This window comes from Salmo salar, chromosome ssa02, assembly GCF_905237065.1.
Source record: "Salmo salar chromosome ssa02, Ssal_v3.1, whole genome shotgun sequence".
Taxonomy (NCBI): Eukaryota; Metazoa; Chordata; class Actinopteri; order Salmoniformes; family Salmonidae; genus Salmo; species Salmo salar.
In genome coordinates this window covers 24,653,799-24,671,512 of record NC_059443.1, presented here as the reverse complement: position 1 = coordinate 24,671,512, position 17,714 = coordinate 24,653,799, and the positions used below count along the sequence as shown (strand labels likewise).

Here is a 17,714-nt window from a genome sequence, read left to right as displayed (position 1 = left end):
GATTACGCGCCTCCTGCGGTCTTCTGTGAAGCTTTCTAAGCCCGATGTGGTCTGTATCTCATTGAACACACATCGTTGGTGTTTAACCTACACATCGATATATTGATGCTACACGGTAGCATGGTTTATTTTATGTTTGGACAGGTTGTATTATATGCAAACATGCATTGTTACGCCCCCATATTGAAAAGAAAAAGTAAAAATCTATTGCCACCATCGTACCTTCTGGCCAGTGTTCAGATCTTATATGATATTGAAATGTACATTGCATCGCCATCATACTCCATAACCTATACGTCTTTCACTTCATCATTTGTATCGACAGAACATAGTTGGGATACACAACGGGGTTTATAGCTAGATATACGACTGTGCACGTCATGCGCATAGGATATGTAACCGCACAGTGTGAATATCGATTCAGCCACATGCCTGATCATAACAAATACCGCAGCAGAGCAGAGAATCCCGCTACTATCACACATTCCCTGTCCAGTCAGTCAATGTTGACAGCGTCCTCGGCCAAAGTCATTTTGCTTGCCTGGGTTCTGGGGACAGATAGTCGCAGTGTGCTAGCCCAGTATCCCTAGCCTCATGTGTTTGTCTGATAGAGTACTACTCATTTCCTGACATTCTCCACATTATGTGTTCTGGAAGCTTTGAGTTCTCAACACCTTATCAGCTAGTCTGATATCTATAAATGTTGTATTGCAGAATGTTCATTAAAGCCAGCCAGGCACCCTTAGGCAGTGCTGGAGACTACTATTGTCCTCTCTCCCTTGTATGTCTGTGTGCCTAGGGATAGTCTCAACCTGTTCCGTTCTGTTCCCATAGGGACAGCCTATTTCATGCTCACCATCCCATGAGAAGTGCATGTGCTGCACACTGGGGATGTGGATTAATATGACATTTCCAAGACAACTTGCTCTTTTACTGCATGGCTTTGGTTTCACCATCTGTTTGTATCCGAGAGGAATTGTTTTAGCTCAGCTTGCATCAATGTTTATTAGAATGAGTTACAATTCTCATGATTCTAACACAGGAATTAGAAGTGGGTTGTGTGGATAGTCTTGTTTTATAGGTTCCCATATGGTACCCATGAGCTATTACTAAGTTATATTACGCTGTAGTGTAGACTGATGTCATTATATTCAGTAATATTGATTATGCTTCTAGCAAGGCAGTGAATGGGTTAAGATCTTGCTTCTTACTGTAGTGTATTGTCACAGAGCGGTGCTGTGCCTGCCGATAATGTCTACTGTTGGAGAAACATTACTCTTTCCTCCATACCCCTATGTTATTGTATTCCACAGCTGCTGCTCTATAGCCAAGAGAGGGAGAGAGAGAATGATGTTATATGCATGAGTGTGTTATTGTGTGTGCATGTATCCTTTACTGGAGTAAGAGAGAAAGGTGTGTGTTTGTGCTGCTTACAGTGCAGGGTTTTGTCAGAGCTGCAGGCTGCCTTGGCTGGGGCCTGGTTGGTGATCACTGTCATTAATCAAGCTAGTGACAGGGCTTGGGGTGGGGTGGGGGGGGGGAGTCAGCCGGGGGGAGTAAGGAATCATGACATGTAACGTGGTCGAGTTTATGGGGAGCTGGAATGGGGTAGGGAGATGGAGGAGAGCAATAGAAAGAGGGGGTTGGAGGAGAGGCAGAGCTGCAGTGAGGAGATGGAGCTGGAGAGATGGCTGGTTTTCAACACCCCTTCATCATGCAAATCAGGATGGAAATCAGGAAAACTAATTTAGAGGGGAGGTGGAGGAATGGAGGAGGGAGACGAGGGGAAGGGAGAAAAAGAGAGGCCCTCTGACAATGGCAGAGAGAGAGGGATGGATGGACTGATTGGATGGATAGACAAGAGTGATGTAAAGACAGGGATGCAGCCCGAGATGGCTACCTAATAGGAAGAGAAGGAGAGTGACAGAAAGCGATGGAGAGTGGGGGGAAAGAGAGAGAGAGAGAGCGAGATGGAGAAGAAAAAAAGCAAAGCAGAGGCAAGGAGGACTTCACAGCGCGTGTCTGCTGGGCAAGCCTGAGACACACACACACACACACACACTGAGAGCTCTGTATCGGGGTTCTGGTGTGTGGGTGATCCACTACAGCTGCAGGCCAAATTGCCAGAGCAAATCAAATCAAATTTTATTTGTCACATGTGCGGAATACAACAGGCATAGACCTTACAGTGAAATGCTTACTTACAAGCCCTTAACCAACAATGCCGTTTTAAGAAAAATACCTACAAAATAAGAAATAAAAGTAACAAATAATTAAGGAGCAGCAGTAAAATAACAATAGCTTGGCTATATACAGGGGGTACAGGTACAGATTCAATGTGCGGGGGCTCTGGTTAGTCGAGGTAATTGAGATAATATATACAGTTGAAGTCGGAAGTTAACATACGCCTTAGCCAAATACATTTCAACTCAGTTTTTCACAATTCCTGACATTTAATCAGAGTAAAAATTCCCTGTCTTAGGTCAGTTAGGATCACCACTTTATTTTAAGAATGTGAAATGTCAGAATAATAGTAGAGAGAATTACTTATTTCAGCTTCTATTTCTTTCATCACATTCCCAGTGGGTCAGAAGTTTACATACACTCAATTAGCATTTGGTAGCATTGCCTTTAAATTGTTTAACTTGGGTCAAACGTTTCCGGTAGCCTTCCACAAGCTTCCCACAATAAGTTGGGTAAATTTTGGCCCATTCCTCTTGACAGAGCTGGTGTAACTGAGTCAGGTTTGTAGGCCTCCTTGCTCTCACACGCTTTTCAGTTCTGCCCACAAATTTTCTTTAGGATTGAGGTTAGGGCTTTGTGATGGCCACTCCAATACCTTGACTTTGTTGTCCTTAAGCCATTTTGCCACAACTTTGGAAGTATGCTTGAGGTCATTGTCCATTTGGAAGACCCATTTGAGACCAAGCTTTAACTTCCTGACTGATGTCTTGAGATGTTGCTTCAGTATATCCCACATAATCTTCCTCCTTATGATGCCATCTATTTTGTGAAGTGCACCAGTCCCTTCTGCACCAAAGCACCCCCACAACATGATGCTGCCACCCCTGTGCTTCATGGTTGGGATGGTGTTCTTTGGCTTGGAAGCCTCCCCCTTTTTCCTCCAAACATAATGATGGTCATTATGGCCAAACAGTTCTATTTTTGTTTCATCAGACCAGAGGACATTTCTCCAAAAAGTACGACCTTTGTCCCCATGTGCAGTTGCAAACCGTAGTCTGGCTTTTTTATGGCGGTTTTGGAGCAGTGGCTTCTTCCTTGCTGAGCGGCCTTTAAGGTTATGTTGATATAGGACTCGTTTTACTGTGGATATAGATACTTTTGTACCTGTTTCCTCCAGCATCTTCACAAGGTCCTTTGCTGTTGTTCTGGGATTGATTTTCACTTTTCACACCAAAGTACGTTTATCTCTAGGAGACAGAACGCGTCTCCTTCCTGAGCGGTATGACGGCTGATGTGGTCCCATGGTGTTGATGCTTGCGTACTATTGTTTGTACAGATGAACGTGGTACCTTCAGGCGTTTGGAAATTGCTCCCAAGGATGAACAAGACTTGTCTATTGGTCAGAGGTCTACTTTTTTTTATGAGGTCATGGCTGATTTCTTTAGATTTTCCCATGATGTCAAGCAAAGAGGCACTGAGTTTGAAGGTAGGCCTTGAAATCCATCCACAGGTACACCTCCAATTGACTCAAATGATGTCAATTAGCCTATCAGAAGCTTCTAAAGCCATGACATAATTTTCTTGATTTTTCCAAGCTGTTTAAAGGCACAGTCAACTTACTGTATGTAAACTTCTGACCCACTGGAATTGTGATACAGTGAATTATAAGTGAAATAATCTGTCTGTAAACAATTGTTGGAAAAATGACTTGTGTCATGCACAAAGTAGACGTCTTAACTGATTGGCCAAAAGTATAGTTTGTTAACAAGAAATTTGTGGAGTTGTTGAAAAACAAGTTTTTATGACTCCAACCTAAGTGTATGTAAACTTCCGACTTCAACTGTACATGTAGGTAGAGTTATTCAAGTGACTTATGCATAGATAATAACAGAGAGTGGCAGCAGTGTAAAAGGGGGGAGGGCAATGCAAATAGTCCAGGTAGCCATTTGATTTGATGTTCAGCCGTCTTATGGCTTGGGGGTAGAAGCTGTTAAGAAGCCTTTTTAACCTTGACTTGGCGCTCTGGTACCGCTTGACGTGCGGTAGCAGAGAGAACAGTATATGACTAGGGTGGCTGGAGTCATTGACAACTTTTAGGGCCTTCCTCTGACACCGCCTGGTATAGAGGTCCTGGATGGCAGGAAGCTTGGCCCCAGTGATGTACTGAGCTGTACGCACTACCTTGTAGTGCCTTGCGGTTGGAGGCCGAGCAGTTGCCATACTGCTGAGCTCCGAATACTGATAACTCCACGTCTGTTTGCTACCACCACCACTACCACCACACTGCACCCCAGCCAGTCTGCTATTACTGCTGCTCCTATCATCTCTGGGCATTTAACCACCTCCATTTGTTTACGTGACTGTGTGCAATGAGAGCCATCCGTTTGAGCCCCTTGTCACCATGCATCCGGGCCATGGATCTGCTAAAGACACTAGCGGTTGAAAAAACGGCAGCAATTGGATGGACTTGGTGGAGAAGATTTGAATATCAATTATCGTCGGTGTGCACACATACATATTCACATGCGCCGAGTATAAATCAATGTCGGTGTGAGTCACCGTCTTATTCTGCCTTAAACACACTAACATATAGGGAAGCGGGCATATACACACACACACACTGCGACTTCAGAGGACAGCTGACACAGTTTGATCAGGTTACTGTCTAATGCAAGAAGATGAGTGATTACGCAAGACGCTCTGTCAGCCTGAGTTGTTTTTTTATGCTTGTCAGGCATAGTTTGCATCATGTCAGAGTAGGATTCACTTGTGCTTTCTTCTAGATTACGCCGGAATCACTAGTTCACTTTGTTCTTTAATGCGTCGAAGAAGTCTTCAGCGTAAGCCAAGATTTTATCCTTTGATCCAAACCTTTGAGGATAATTCTACTCCAAATAAAATAAAGTTGTCGACAATTTAATTAAAATAGTGGGACGTCCTCCTCTTCTCACACGCGTGCCATAATAATGATCTTGAGTGATGCCAGTGTTGGAATTTCTCTGTAGTACATCCTTATTTCATGATTCCTCTCTAGTGGGACTACATGATGGGAAAATCAAACGTTGGCATACGGTGCTGGCGTGCCCGTTAAGTCAACATGATTGGGGCGACACTCAGGTTTGTTTGTATTCAGCCTGGCACGGCAGTATCACAGCAGTTTGATCAGCTGATTTAGTTTAAAGGCTATCTGCTGTCAAAACAGAAGCTCTGTCTTCTGCACTACGGAACACTGAAGGGATCAACTCATAAACAAATTTGACTGTGTCGCTTTTCACAAAGTCACAACGGTGAACGAGAGAAAGCGAGAGAGAGTGAGTTACGGAGCGTAACGTGGGCGAGTTTTATTCTTCCCCCTTTGGTTTTATGGTTCCATTACTCATGGATCGAAGATTTCCTAGCTGACTGTTTAGTGCAGGTGATGCATTTAACTGTAATGATTCTCTCATTTCCAACTAGCCCACCGTCTCATCCATAACAATGGAAATATGGGCAATATCTCATGTCTTAAGTATATTCCTGTTAGTCTTTTCTCCCTTCCTCTACACACTGATCTGAAAACACAGGATATGTGAAAGCAACATGGTAGAAGCCCATCAGGAATGTCTAGCTCATCAATGTCAGTGCAGACTGCAGAGGGAGGGAAGGAGAGGAAGAGAGGAAGCCACTTTGAGATTATTGAGATGACTTGGCCTCTATCAGACTTGGCCGTCAGTCACATGCCATAGCTCACTTCCTGTTTACTACTTACAGTAGCTGATCTGTCATATCTAATTTATTTGTTTATTTTCAGTCCAAAAAAATAAAAAATCTGTATTTGTGAGGGATTATAAAAAATATATATATCGACTTGATTGTTTAAAGTGGAAGTTAATTTAGAATAATTGACCTCTCCTCAGAGAGTGCTAAACATGCTAATAATAACAGTGATTTACCTAAGCTGTCCTTATGACATGTCTGAGTAATTGGCTTTCCACCAACTTCTCTGGGAAGATGTTATGGTGAAGAGGAGATGTCAAGGACATCCTTATTTTCTGGCTCTCTCAGCCTGTCAATCAATCTGTTGTTTAATATCCCGCTGAGTGTCTGCTCTTCTCAGCTTCTTGGTCAGTAAACTGCGACAGCCTTTTCTCATGTCCCTCTGTATGTTCTGACCTTCTGTCTCTTGGGCCGGTGCTCTTTATTTTCCTTACCTCTGTCTGTCTGTTTGTTTTGCTGTTGAGACTGTGAAATCAGAGCATCGATTCCCACTTCACCATCGCTTGGCACTCTGTGTAGTATAGGTGCTACTGCTGTGTGTTCGTTGTGCGCCACACACTTATGTGAAGGACCTCGGGAATTGAATTCAACAATAGCAAGAAAAAGGGACAATGAGAGAACTAGGGAGAGGGAGTGGGAGAGAGAAAGAGGGAAATGGAGGAAGAGAGCGAGAGAAACAGGAACAATGAGAGAACTAGGGAGAGGGAGAGAGAGAGGAAGAGAGCGAGAGAAACAGGGCTAAAGAGAAAACAGGATATAGATCTTGAAGAAGGGGAAGTCACAAAGGTGAACATTCCTTCCTATTGAGGACACTATTGCCATGACTCTGGGTAAACACTGCCCCCCCCCCCCGTGCTTGTTTAACACCCTGTTCCACCATGCTGACACCTGTCTCCGTGACTCCCGGATGGCCTGGCACTAACACAGCGGGATGGAGGGCCCCCGGTAACACTGTAACCACAGGGATTATACCCACTCAGACGGCGTTAGAGCCCTCGCCAGCCTTGATTGGATGATGGGAGCTGATTGAACTGAAAGGCTACCCATCTCAAATTGGAGTGTTGGAACTTGGGCGCTGCTTGAGCAACGGAGCTAATACATGCCTCCCATTATTTGATGAGGATGAAGAGAGAGACAGACAGAAGCACTCCCGCGCACACACACACGCACACACACACACACACACGCACACACTTCAAATCACCTGTGATGAGTGGCTAGCCATCTTACATTGGAGTGTAAGGCACAACAGTGTAATGGGGCTAATACTGTCTCCCATCGTTAGCTCATGATGAGTAGAGTCTGAGTACAGATTCTGAATGGGCTATATGAGGGGCTCCTCCAGGGTCAGGGGGATGAGAGACACAGAGATTAGCCCAGTTAAGGCTACCTCAGCAGGGCATGACACGCAGACCAGTCCTCCTGGAGTCTGGCTCTGTTGGAGGTAGTTTTTGCTGAGCAGAGAGGGGCAGGGAGAGGGTGATTGGAGAAGAGAGGATAAAGAGGAGGGTGTATATTGCTGCTTGCTGGGCCTGGGAAAGAGGGAAGCTGGGAAAGGAGGGAAGCTGGGAAAGGAGGGAAGCTGGGAAAGGAGGGAAGGATCCCTGAGCGTACGTCACAGACCAGTGGAGCGGACTGGCTGAGAGCCGGGGTGAGAGACGGAGAGAGGAGTCCAACAAACGAGTGAATGATTGCAGGATTTGGAGTTGAAAATGGAATTGTGGAGAAAGACAAGGGAGAGGAATCTGTCTGTGCAGAGCCTTTTTATTTTTATTTAACCTTTATTTTACTAGGAAAGTCAGTTAAGAACAAATTCTTATTTTCAATGACCGCCTACCAAAAGGCAAAAAGCCTCCTATTGGGATTAAAAATAAATTAAATAAAAATATAGGACAAAACACACATCACGACAAGAGAGACCTAAGACAACAACATAGCAGGGCAGCAACACATGACAACACAGCATGGTAGCAACACAACATGACAACAACATGGTAGCAGCACAACATGGTAGCAGCACAAAACAGGGTACAAACATTATTGGGCACAGACAGCAGCACAAAGGGCAAGAAGGTAGAGACGCAAAGCGGCCACAACTGTCAGTAAGAGTTGAGTCTTTGAATGAAGAGATTGAGATAAAACTGTCCAGTTTGAGTGTTTGTTGCAGCTCGTTCCAGTCGCTTGCTGCAGCGAACTGAAAAGAGGAGTGACCCAGGAATGTGTGTGTGTTTTGGGGACCTTTAACAAAATGTGTCTGGCAGAACGGGTGTTGTATGTGAAGGATGATGGCTGCAGTAGATATCTCAGATAAGGGGGAGTGAGGCCTAAGAGGGATTTATAAATAAGCAACAACCAGTGGGTCTTGCGACAGGTATACAGAGGTGACCAGTTTCCTGTGTCCTATAACGAGCATTGGTGGCAAATCTGATGGCCAAATGGTAAAGAACATCTAGCCGCTCGAGAGCTAGAAATCTGGAGGAAGAGAAGAAGAAGGAGGGGAGGAGAAAAGAAATTAAAGGGAGAGATTAAGAACAGAGGTGTGCCCACAGGCAATGTACAGAGATCCAAGGCAGCAGAGTGGAAAGAGGAGTGGGAGAGACATGATGGCCATGTAGAGAGGAGTGGGTGCTGTGTAGGTGAACACAGACTACGCAGAGAAAAGAGGCCACGATCGATAAGCTCATTCTATACAACACACACACACACACACACACACACACACACACACACACACACACACACACACACACACACACACAATGATATACACTGTCATTCTCTCCGGTCGTTATGCTCCCACTTACATAGTGTGTAGAACAGCACAGTAGTACTCAGCTTTCAGTATTAACCCCCCCACCCCCCTCTTCAAATGACTAAGATTTCCTCTTGAAATGACCTTCTCAGAAACCCCCCTGAACCCCCTCCGTAAAATACACACACACAGACACACACAGCCATTCAGCAGCTTGCTATTTACCAGGAATTCTCATTTTTAATAATGGGACGTCTTGATGAGCTCTGGAAATGTCCAGTCTCTCTCTCTTAAAGAGCGACTGCCTTTCAAAGATATTTGTTGCTTTTTAAAACGGCCTATGTGGCACCGATATGAGTCAGAAACAGTTATTCTAATGTCAAAATTGACTGCTAAGTGTAAATAGGATCATTTTGGTCATAGTGGCGTCTTGTCTAAAACAGAGCATTGGTGCATCACAACAGATAAATGAAGGTTGGGTTTTGGTTTGATTATGTCCGTTTGTCCACTGACATGGGGTGAACAGCTGTGGTGATCGCTCTCTATCCAATAGCATAGACAGTGAGACAGACCTGCCCAGCAGCTCTGACTTTGTTTACATAAGACAACCCGTCTCACATTTCTTTACTTGAGAAATACTGCACCAAACGCCTTAGTTAGATGGAAAATTGTGCAATGAAAACATCTTCTGCAAAAACATAAAAAAGAAGATCTCTTGAGTTCTCTTACATTCATTCTGGGGATTTTTAGGGAAGTGAAAATAGGCTTCTGTGTCTACAGTGTCTCATGGGGGACAAACATCCTTAACCAAAAGCGGAATCGGACAGGAAACACAACTCCAAGACTGAAATCTCATTTTTCTAATGAGCAACAGAAAAACCCGTGCAATTATGAAAGGAAATCATACTAACGTTTTTAGGTCACCACAACACTTTTGAAAAGGTCTGCGATGAGATCGCCTTCTTACAATGTCTCCGAATGCCCCCGTCTCAGTGCAGACTCATATCTACTGGGAATATGGCTGTTGGCTGCGGTTGTTTTTTGTCTTGAAGGAAGGCGTTTTTTAGGACTTGGATGAAACATTGATATTCCAGACTGATTATGTTCCTTATTTAGGCCAGCTAATTACGATAATGGCGATAATGAGTTATTTGGCTCCTAATGTGTGTTTGAAGTGGGGGAGTTGCAGAAGAAAGTTTCTCAGTGGGCTTGTCATTATTAGCTGTTACCAACAGTGATATAATGCTTTGTTTATCTGAGCCGTCCCATATGCTCTTTCAAGAACAAGCATGTCTGTTGATTTCTAGATTCAGTGAAAAGGATAGCTGCTGCCACTAGATCAAATACACAAGACTGAGCAATATGGTTCTGGAGGGAGGCCAGATAATTGTTGACTAGTGCTGAGCCAATTAATCGAAAAGTCAGTTTATTTTTTATTTTTTATTAACAGCTAATTGATAATAAATTAATCAAATAAAACAAATGTAATATACACATCAACAGAAATATTTTAGTAAAGTAATGTGAATAAATGATAGTTAATAAGTGATAATCATGGGACGTGTGTTAATTGTTCGATTCTGTGTTATTGCATTCAACCCAAATAATCAAAACCGAAATCGAAAACCGTTATAATTGAACCGAAACCAAACCGACCTCAAAAAGCACTAATCGCTCAGTACTATTGTTGACACACCACTGGAATCTCTCTACAGTAACATCGCTTTTAATCGCATGAATCACACCCAACTCTCTCTCTCTCTCAGCCTGAGACAACAGCTTTAGTGTCAGGAGTGAGCTTTGTTCCGCTTCATTAGTAAACCGTAAACCACCATTAATTAGGGGCAATTAATTACCAGGACATGAAAACAATCCTCAAAGTTCGACACACTTAAAGACCCCCAAGCGTTCCAGAAGAAAGAGAGGGGAGAGGGGCCGGAGAGGGAGAAAGACTCCAGTGAGGTGCTAAATGTTGCTGCGGAGAGATTTACCGAGATGATTTGCAGGGCTTTTTAGAGATTCATAAGATCATCAATTCATGCAGTCCTTTCGATGAGAAACAAAAGCGGTGCAGGCCACCTGCACAGAGGGAAGAAAGGATCTCTGGCTCACAGTGGAACTCTCCTTTTTTAAAGGGAGAGATTGTTAGTCTCTGAGAAGTGCGGCCGGAGCTAAGAAAACAGCCAAGCACCAGCGACCTTAAAGATGGGTTAGTGCTTGTTGTGTTTATAGCTCTGTCTCTAAGGAGTCGTTTTGTCAGGATGGTTAGAAGGTGATAAGCAGGTAGACCTGGATTCACCTCATTTCAGTGAGCGTGGTGTGCTGTTCTCTGGGCTCTGTAGTTTACAGCGGTGCATGGAGCGATAGATGTACCGCTGCCTGGCTCTGTGGCTGGATGCAGCCTCTCGGAGATGGTCCAGTGTGGCTGCAGATGCTGATATCGCCATGTTCATCTGAGAGGGTATAATGTTATCAGAGGCTGCAGACGGGCCTATCACTGGCCTCTCTCTCTCTGTCTGGCAGAACAGGACAGGACAGTCACACAGCCTAACAGCCAGGCAGCCAGGGATATTGAGGTGATTTGACAGAGAGGACCCAGATATGGACATTAGTTAGCACAGCCAGAACCACAGGCAGAACATTGGAACGGTTGCCTACTCTGCATTGTTGGGGAAATGGAAAATGAAAATGAACAGGCTTGTTGTGGCCAATGGATTTCGATGGAAAGAGTCCACGAAGGGACTGGTATTCTAGTTGGTATTCATGTCTGTTCCATGGATACATCTTGTTATAGGCCTGTTATGTGTACTGGTCTCCTCTCTCCACAAAGCACTCAGTTTGAAACAATACAATACCCCTGTATTTATTGTCAATTGAGTGACGGATAGTGTCTGGCCCAAAATGTCCTCCTGTGACCTTTCTGTTGATCAGATCATGAGAGGTCCCTCCACTACGTCTGGCCTACTTTTATATGCCTTTATATGCCTCATCTCCCCAGAGCTAGGGGAGATGGATTTGAGTGGTGTTGAGGGGAAAGTGATTTATGGACTTTCACAGAAAATTAAAAACAAACACAAAACATTGGTAATTTAAAAACCAGGTTGATCCCAAAAGATGGGTGATGGATACATCATTTAGCAGTGTGGCAGGCAATGTGGAGGATACACACTCTCTCCCAGGGAGACCTTGGATTTTGCAGAGGAATTTACTTGAAACTTTTGTCCAAACGCATTTCTCTGCACAGTTCAAATGTCAGGCCACATGCTGGCCTTTTCTGATGAGCTTCTAAGGATGATGTGTCAGAGGGGAGGAACACCTGGTGCAGCTCGACATTGTACTTAAACACATGTTCTTTCTCTTTGTTTTCCTTGTAGCTTGGCAGGTTCTCTTCCCTTTGTCCCTGCTCAGAACCTGTTTCTCTCTTTCCTTTTTTTCATTTACATTAATCCTCTGTCCTTATGATCCCTCTCTCTCTTTTTCCCTCTGTCATTCTTTCAATGTCCCCATCTCTCTCTCGCTCTCACACATACATACACACACACACACACACACACACACACACACACACCCTCCCACCTCAGAGTGGTGAAGGCCCAGAAGTGATTAAGTGGTATTGTGTGTACTCACCACAGACCGTCAATAGCTTTTATTGCCATCTCTCTATCCCCTCCCCTTGTCAGTCCATCTCCATCCCAGCAGTATTTAGCAGCTGCACAATGGTTGAATCAGAGCCGGGCACGATCGGCAGGATACAAGCTCCTCAGTTAAAAAGGAATGAGGGAGGGAAGGAGGGACAGACAGATTTCTGCAGGAGGGGACGTTTGCTACCTCGGCAGCCCCACTGTTTGGTGATTGATCTCTTGGCCGTCATCCTCCATCGTCTCCCCGATCTCTCCCCCCGCCACGCTGCGTCTCCCTCCTCCCCTCTCTGATTCTGACCCCGGGATACAGGGATGTGATGGCCAGGTGTGTTGGGAAGGATTGACTGGGCCCAGGTGGCCAGCATCAACGCCTGTGGTATTGCTTTCCCTCCTCATTTGCATAGAGAAAATGTGTTTTCTCCCTCTGTGCAGCCCTCTTGTCTTTTCCCTGTCTATGTTATTGTTTTATTTTGGACCTCTCTCTCTCTCTCTCTCTCTCGCTGTTTCTCTCTGTGTTTCTCTCTCTCTCTCTTTCTCTCTCTTTCTCTCTGTCTCTCTGTTTCTCTCATGCTCTCTCTCTCTCTTTCTCTTTTGCAGTTGCTCTAGCTTACCTTCCACATCTCTCTTGCACAGGGCTTGCTGAACTCTGCATTTTCCCGTGCTGTGCTGCACTTCTCAAATGAGATATTTCCCCCATTGGCATTCCCTTTTATATACCTCCATCTCTCTATGCTTTCATCCACCTCTCCTGTACTCCCTCGCTTCCAACCAACCTCCCCTCTTTTACTCTCCTGCTTTCTCCCTTTCCCCATCCATCTTTCTCTCCATGTCCTGCAGTCTCTCTATGCGCTAAGTCTGAATGAAAGCGGATGGAAGCTCTTATTTACAGCAGAGGGGAAGTTTAGCTCCGTTTATAAACATTCATTTTTAATTAATCTTTCTCTGCAGCCCAAACCGGGATGATGATGTAGAGAAACCAACCAATCTGTCTGATCTGATGCCCCTCTCTCTCTTTTCCTCTCTTTATTTCCTCTGCCCTTTCCTCTCTCAACTGCTCTTTTTTTCTCTCTTTTCCTCTCCTCCCGTCTCCTCCATCTTTCATTCTGTTTATATTAGATCTTAATGTGTTATATGGCCATCTATACTGAACAAAAATAGAAACGCAACATGCAACAATTTCAAAGATTTTACTGAGATACAGTTCATATAAGCAAATCATTCAATTGAAATAAATTCACTAGGCCCTAATCTATGGATATTACATGACTGGGAATACAGATATGCATTTGTTGGTCACAGATGCCTTTAAAAAAAAGTTAGGAGCATGGATCAGAAAACCAGTCAGTATCTGGTGTGATCACCATTTGCCTCATGCAGCGCGACACATCTCCTTCGCATAGAGTTGATCAGGCTGTTGATTGTGGCCTGTGGAATGTTGTCCCACTCCTCTTCAATGGCTGTGCGAAGTTGTTGGATATTGGCGGGAACTGGAACACGCTATCGTACACGTTGTCCCAGAGCATCCCAAACATGCTCAATGGGTGAAATGTCTGGTGAGTATGCACATTTTCAACTTCCAGGAATTGTGTACAGATCCTTGTGACATGGGGCTGTGTATTATCATGCTGAAACGTGACGTGATGGCGGGGGATGAATGGCACGACAATGGGCCTCAGGATCTCGTCACAGCATCTCTATGCATTCAAAGTACCATTGATAAAATGCAATTGTGTATGTTGTCGGTAGCTTATGCCTGCACATACCATAACCCCACCGCCACCATGGGGCACTCTGTTCACAACGTTGACATCAGCACACCGCTCGCCCACACGACGCCATTCACGTGGTCTGGGTTTGTGAGGCCGGTTGGACGTACTGCCAAATTCTCTAACAATTAACATTCAATTCTCTGGCAACAGCTCTGGTGGACCTTCCAGTCAGCATGCCAATTGCATGTTCCCTCAACACTTGAGACATCTGCGGCATTGTGTTGTGTGACAAAACTGCACATTTTAGATAAGCCTTTTATTGTTGCCAGCATTGTTCCAGGCACACACACATGGGCATTATATAAATACACATATACACATTTAACCGTGAACACTTTCATATAAACACTATGATATATATATATATATATTACAGTTGAAGTCGGAAGTTTACATACACCTTAGCCCAGGGGTCGGCAACCCAAAATGTTGAAAGAGCCATATTGGACCAAAAAAAACTAATCTGTCTGGAGCCGCAAAAAATTAAAAGCCTTATAATGAAGGCAACACATGCTGTAAGTGTCTATATTAGCTATATTAGCCTACTATCAAAATGATAAGTAGGCTACAAATGCATAATGAGCATTTATGATTAAACGTTTATTTTACCTGCAGCGCATCCTGGAGAGAATGACGCACCACGTGACTACTCTGCTGTACGATGGTGCTTTAAGTTTAACGTCCATTATAATATTAATGTATTATGTTTCGTTGCATTGATGAAATTATAGAAATACAATACAAAAATCAGATTTTTGATGTCATTTTTATTTTAGGATTCGAAAAAACAACAACAAACTGTGCAACGTGCACAATAGGCCTCCTGTAATTTCAGACCTCCACATGGAAATAAAATGCATTTCAATCCTCAATAATACCATACAATCCTCTTCTCTTTTCCCCCTTATCTGGGCAACAGACAGCGTGCAATAAAACAGCAGCCTTTTAAAAAGGTAAAGTATATAAAATTAAAATAATACAGTTTAAGTTCGATTTCTGTGCATTATTCTCTTCTCTTTAGTTTTCTGCAAATGTGCAAGGGTAAAATGCAGCAGCACCCTCTTCTCTTTTGACACGCACAATACAATGCAGCCATCCTCGGACCTGAGCAACAAAACACAATAATATCCCTATGTGTCATTACAAATATATACTGACAAAAATCAGAAATCACTTTATAAAAACAGCCACTTTGTTACTAAATATGTGCCTATGACAGGATTGTGTTCTTACCCGTTTAATGTGACTTATGTTTTCGGACATCACTGGACAGCTTCTCAACATCGGGCATGTAACTTTAATCTTCACGCAGCTCTCATCTGTGAGGCGGGTGCGGTATTTGGATTTTATGTAGTTCATGTTTGAGAATATCTGCTCGCACAGGTATGTTGATCCAAAGATGGATAATACTCCAAATGCATATTTCTTCATGTTCCTATAACTGTCAGGAAGAATGGAAATGTCTTTCCACGTTACTCTTTTTGTTATTTGACAACTTCTCATTACAAAGCAAACATGTGTATGTAACAGTGTAGGTTCCGTCCCTCTCTTCGCCCCAACCTGGGCTCGAACCAGGGACCCTCTGCACACATCAACAACTGACACCCCACGAAGCATCGTTACCCATCGCGCCACAAAAGCCACGGCCCTTGCAACGCAAGGGGAAACCCTACTTCAAGTCTCAGAGCGAGTGACGTCACCGATTGAAACGCTATTAGCGCGGACCACCGCTAACTAACTAGCCATTTCACATCGGTTACACATGCAGGCAATCCTTCCGCATTGGCAATGAAAGCAAATGATTCGGTCCAAGAACTGTGGAATCCTCTGTTCTCCTCAGCTAACTTTCTCTTTTTCCCTTTGGGATCCATGGCCCATGACACACCCGCCGGTTTGTTTGCAACAGACACCTGTCTGGCAGTACGCCGAGCTGAAAGAAACGTGTGTCGCAGGCTATGACGTAAATCTTCGTTGACAGAAATGTTGAAATTAAATATTTATTATACACATTTTTACAGCATTGGATAATAAATTATATTAAAACAAAAAATATATTCACACCATCTTTTTCCATTTTCATATTTTTGAAAAAGCTCCAGGGAGCCACTAGGGCGGCACTAAAGAGCCGCATGCGGCTCTAGAGCCGCGGGTTGCCGACCCCCGCCTTAGCCAAATACATTTAAACTCAGTTTTTCACAATTCCTGACATTTAATCCAGTAACAATTCCCTGTTTTAGGTCAGTTCGGATCACACTTTATTTTAAGAATGGCCAAACTGCCTGAGCAAATCAAATCAAATTGTATTTGTCACATGTGCGGAATACAACAGGCATAGACCTTACAGTGAAATGCTTACTTACAAGCCCTTAACCAACAATGCCGTTTTAAGAAAAATACCTACAAAATAAGAAATAAAAGTAACAAATAATTAAGGAGCAGCAGTAAAATAACAATAGCTTGGCTATATAGAGGGGGTACCGGTACAGATTCAATGTGCGGGGGCTCTGGTTAGTCGAGGTAATTGAGATAATATATACAGTTGAAGTCGGAAGTTAACATACACCTTAGCCAAATACATTTCAACTCAGTTTTTCACAATTCCTGACATTTAATCCGAGTAAAAATGCCCTGTCTTAGGTCAGTTAGGATCACCACTTTATTTTAAGAATGTGAAATGTCAGATAATAGTAGAGAGTGATTTATTACAGCTTCTCTTTCATCACATTCCCAGTGGGTCAGAAGTTTACATACACTCAATTAGCATTTGGTAACATTGCCTTTAAATTGTTTAACTTGGGTCAAACGTTTCGGGTAGCCTTCCACAAGCTTCCCACAATAAGTTGGGTAAATTTTGGCCCATTCCTCCTCACAGAGCTGGTGTAACTGAGTCAGGTTTGTAGGCCTCCTTGCTCTCACACGCTTTTTCAGTTCTGCCCACAAATTTTCTTTAGGATTGAGGTCAGGGCTTTGTGATGGCCACTCCAATACCTTGACTTTGTTGTCCTTAAGCCATTTTGCCACAACTTTAGAAGTATGCTTGGGGTCATTGTCCATTTGGAAGTCCCATTTGCGACCAAGCTTTTAACTTCCTGACTGATGTCTTGAGATGTTGCATCAATACGTATCCACATAATTGTCCTGCCTCATGATGCCATCTATTTTGTGAAGTGCACCAGTCCCTCCTGCACCAAAGCACCCCCACAACATGATGCTGCCAACCCCGTGCTTCAACGTTTGGGATGGTATTCTTTGGCTTGCAAGCCTCCCCCTTTTTCCTCCAAACGTAACGATAGTCATTATGGCCAAACAGTTCTATTTTTGTTTCATCAGACCACAGGACATTTCTCCAAAAAGTACAATCTTTGTCCCCATGTGCAGTTGCAAACCGTAGTCTGGCTTTTTTATGGCGGTTTTGGAGCAGTGCCTTCTTCCTTGCTGAGCGGCCTTTCAGGTTATGTTGATATAGGACTCGTTTTACTGTGGATATAGATACTTTTGTACCTATTTCCTCCAGCATCTTCACAAGGTCCTTTGCAGTTGTTCTGGGATTGATTTGCACTTTTCGCACCAAAGTACGTTCATCTCTAGGAGACAGAATGCGTCTCCTTCCTG

The 17,714-nt window shown here is 43.8% G+C and overlaps 1 protein-coding gene across 1 annotated transcript in view; it reads left to right on the top strand.

Moving 5' to 3' along the window:
- LOC106577561 (cell adhesion molecule 4-like) overlaps positions 1–17,714 on the top strand; it is a 171,351-nt gene that overhangs the window by 552 nt on the left and 153,085 nt on the right. The window lies entirely within an intron of this gene.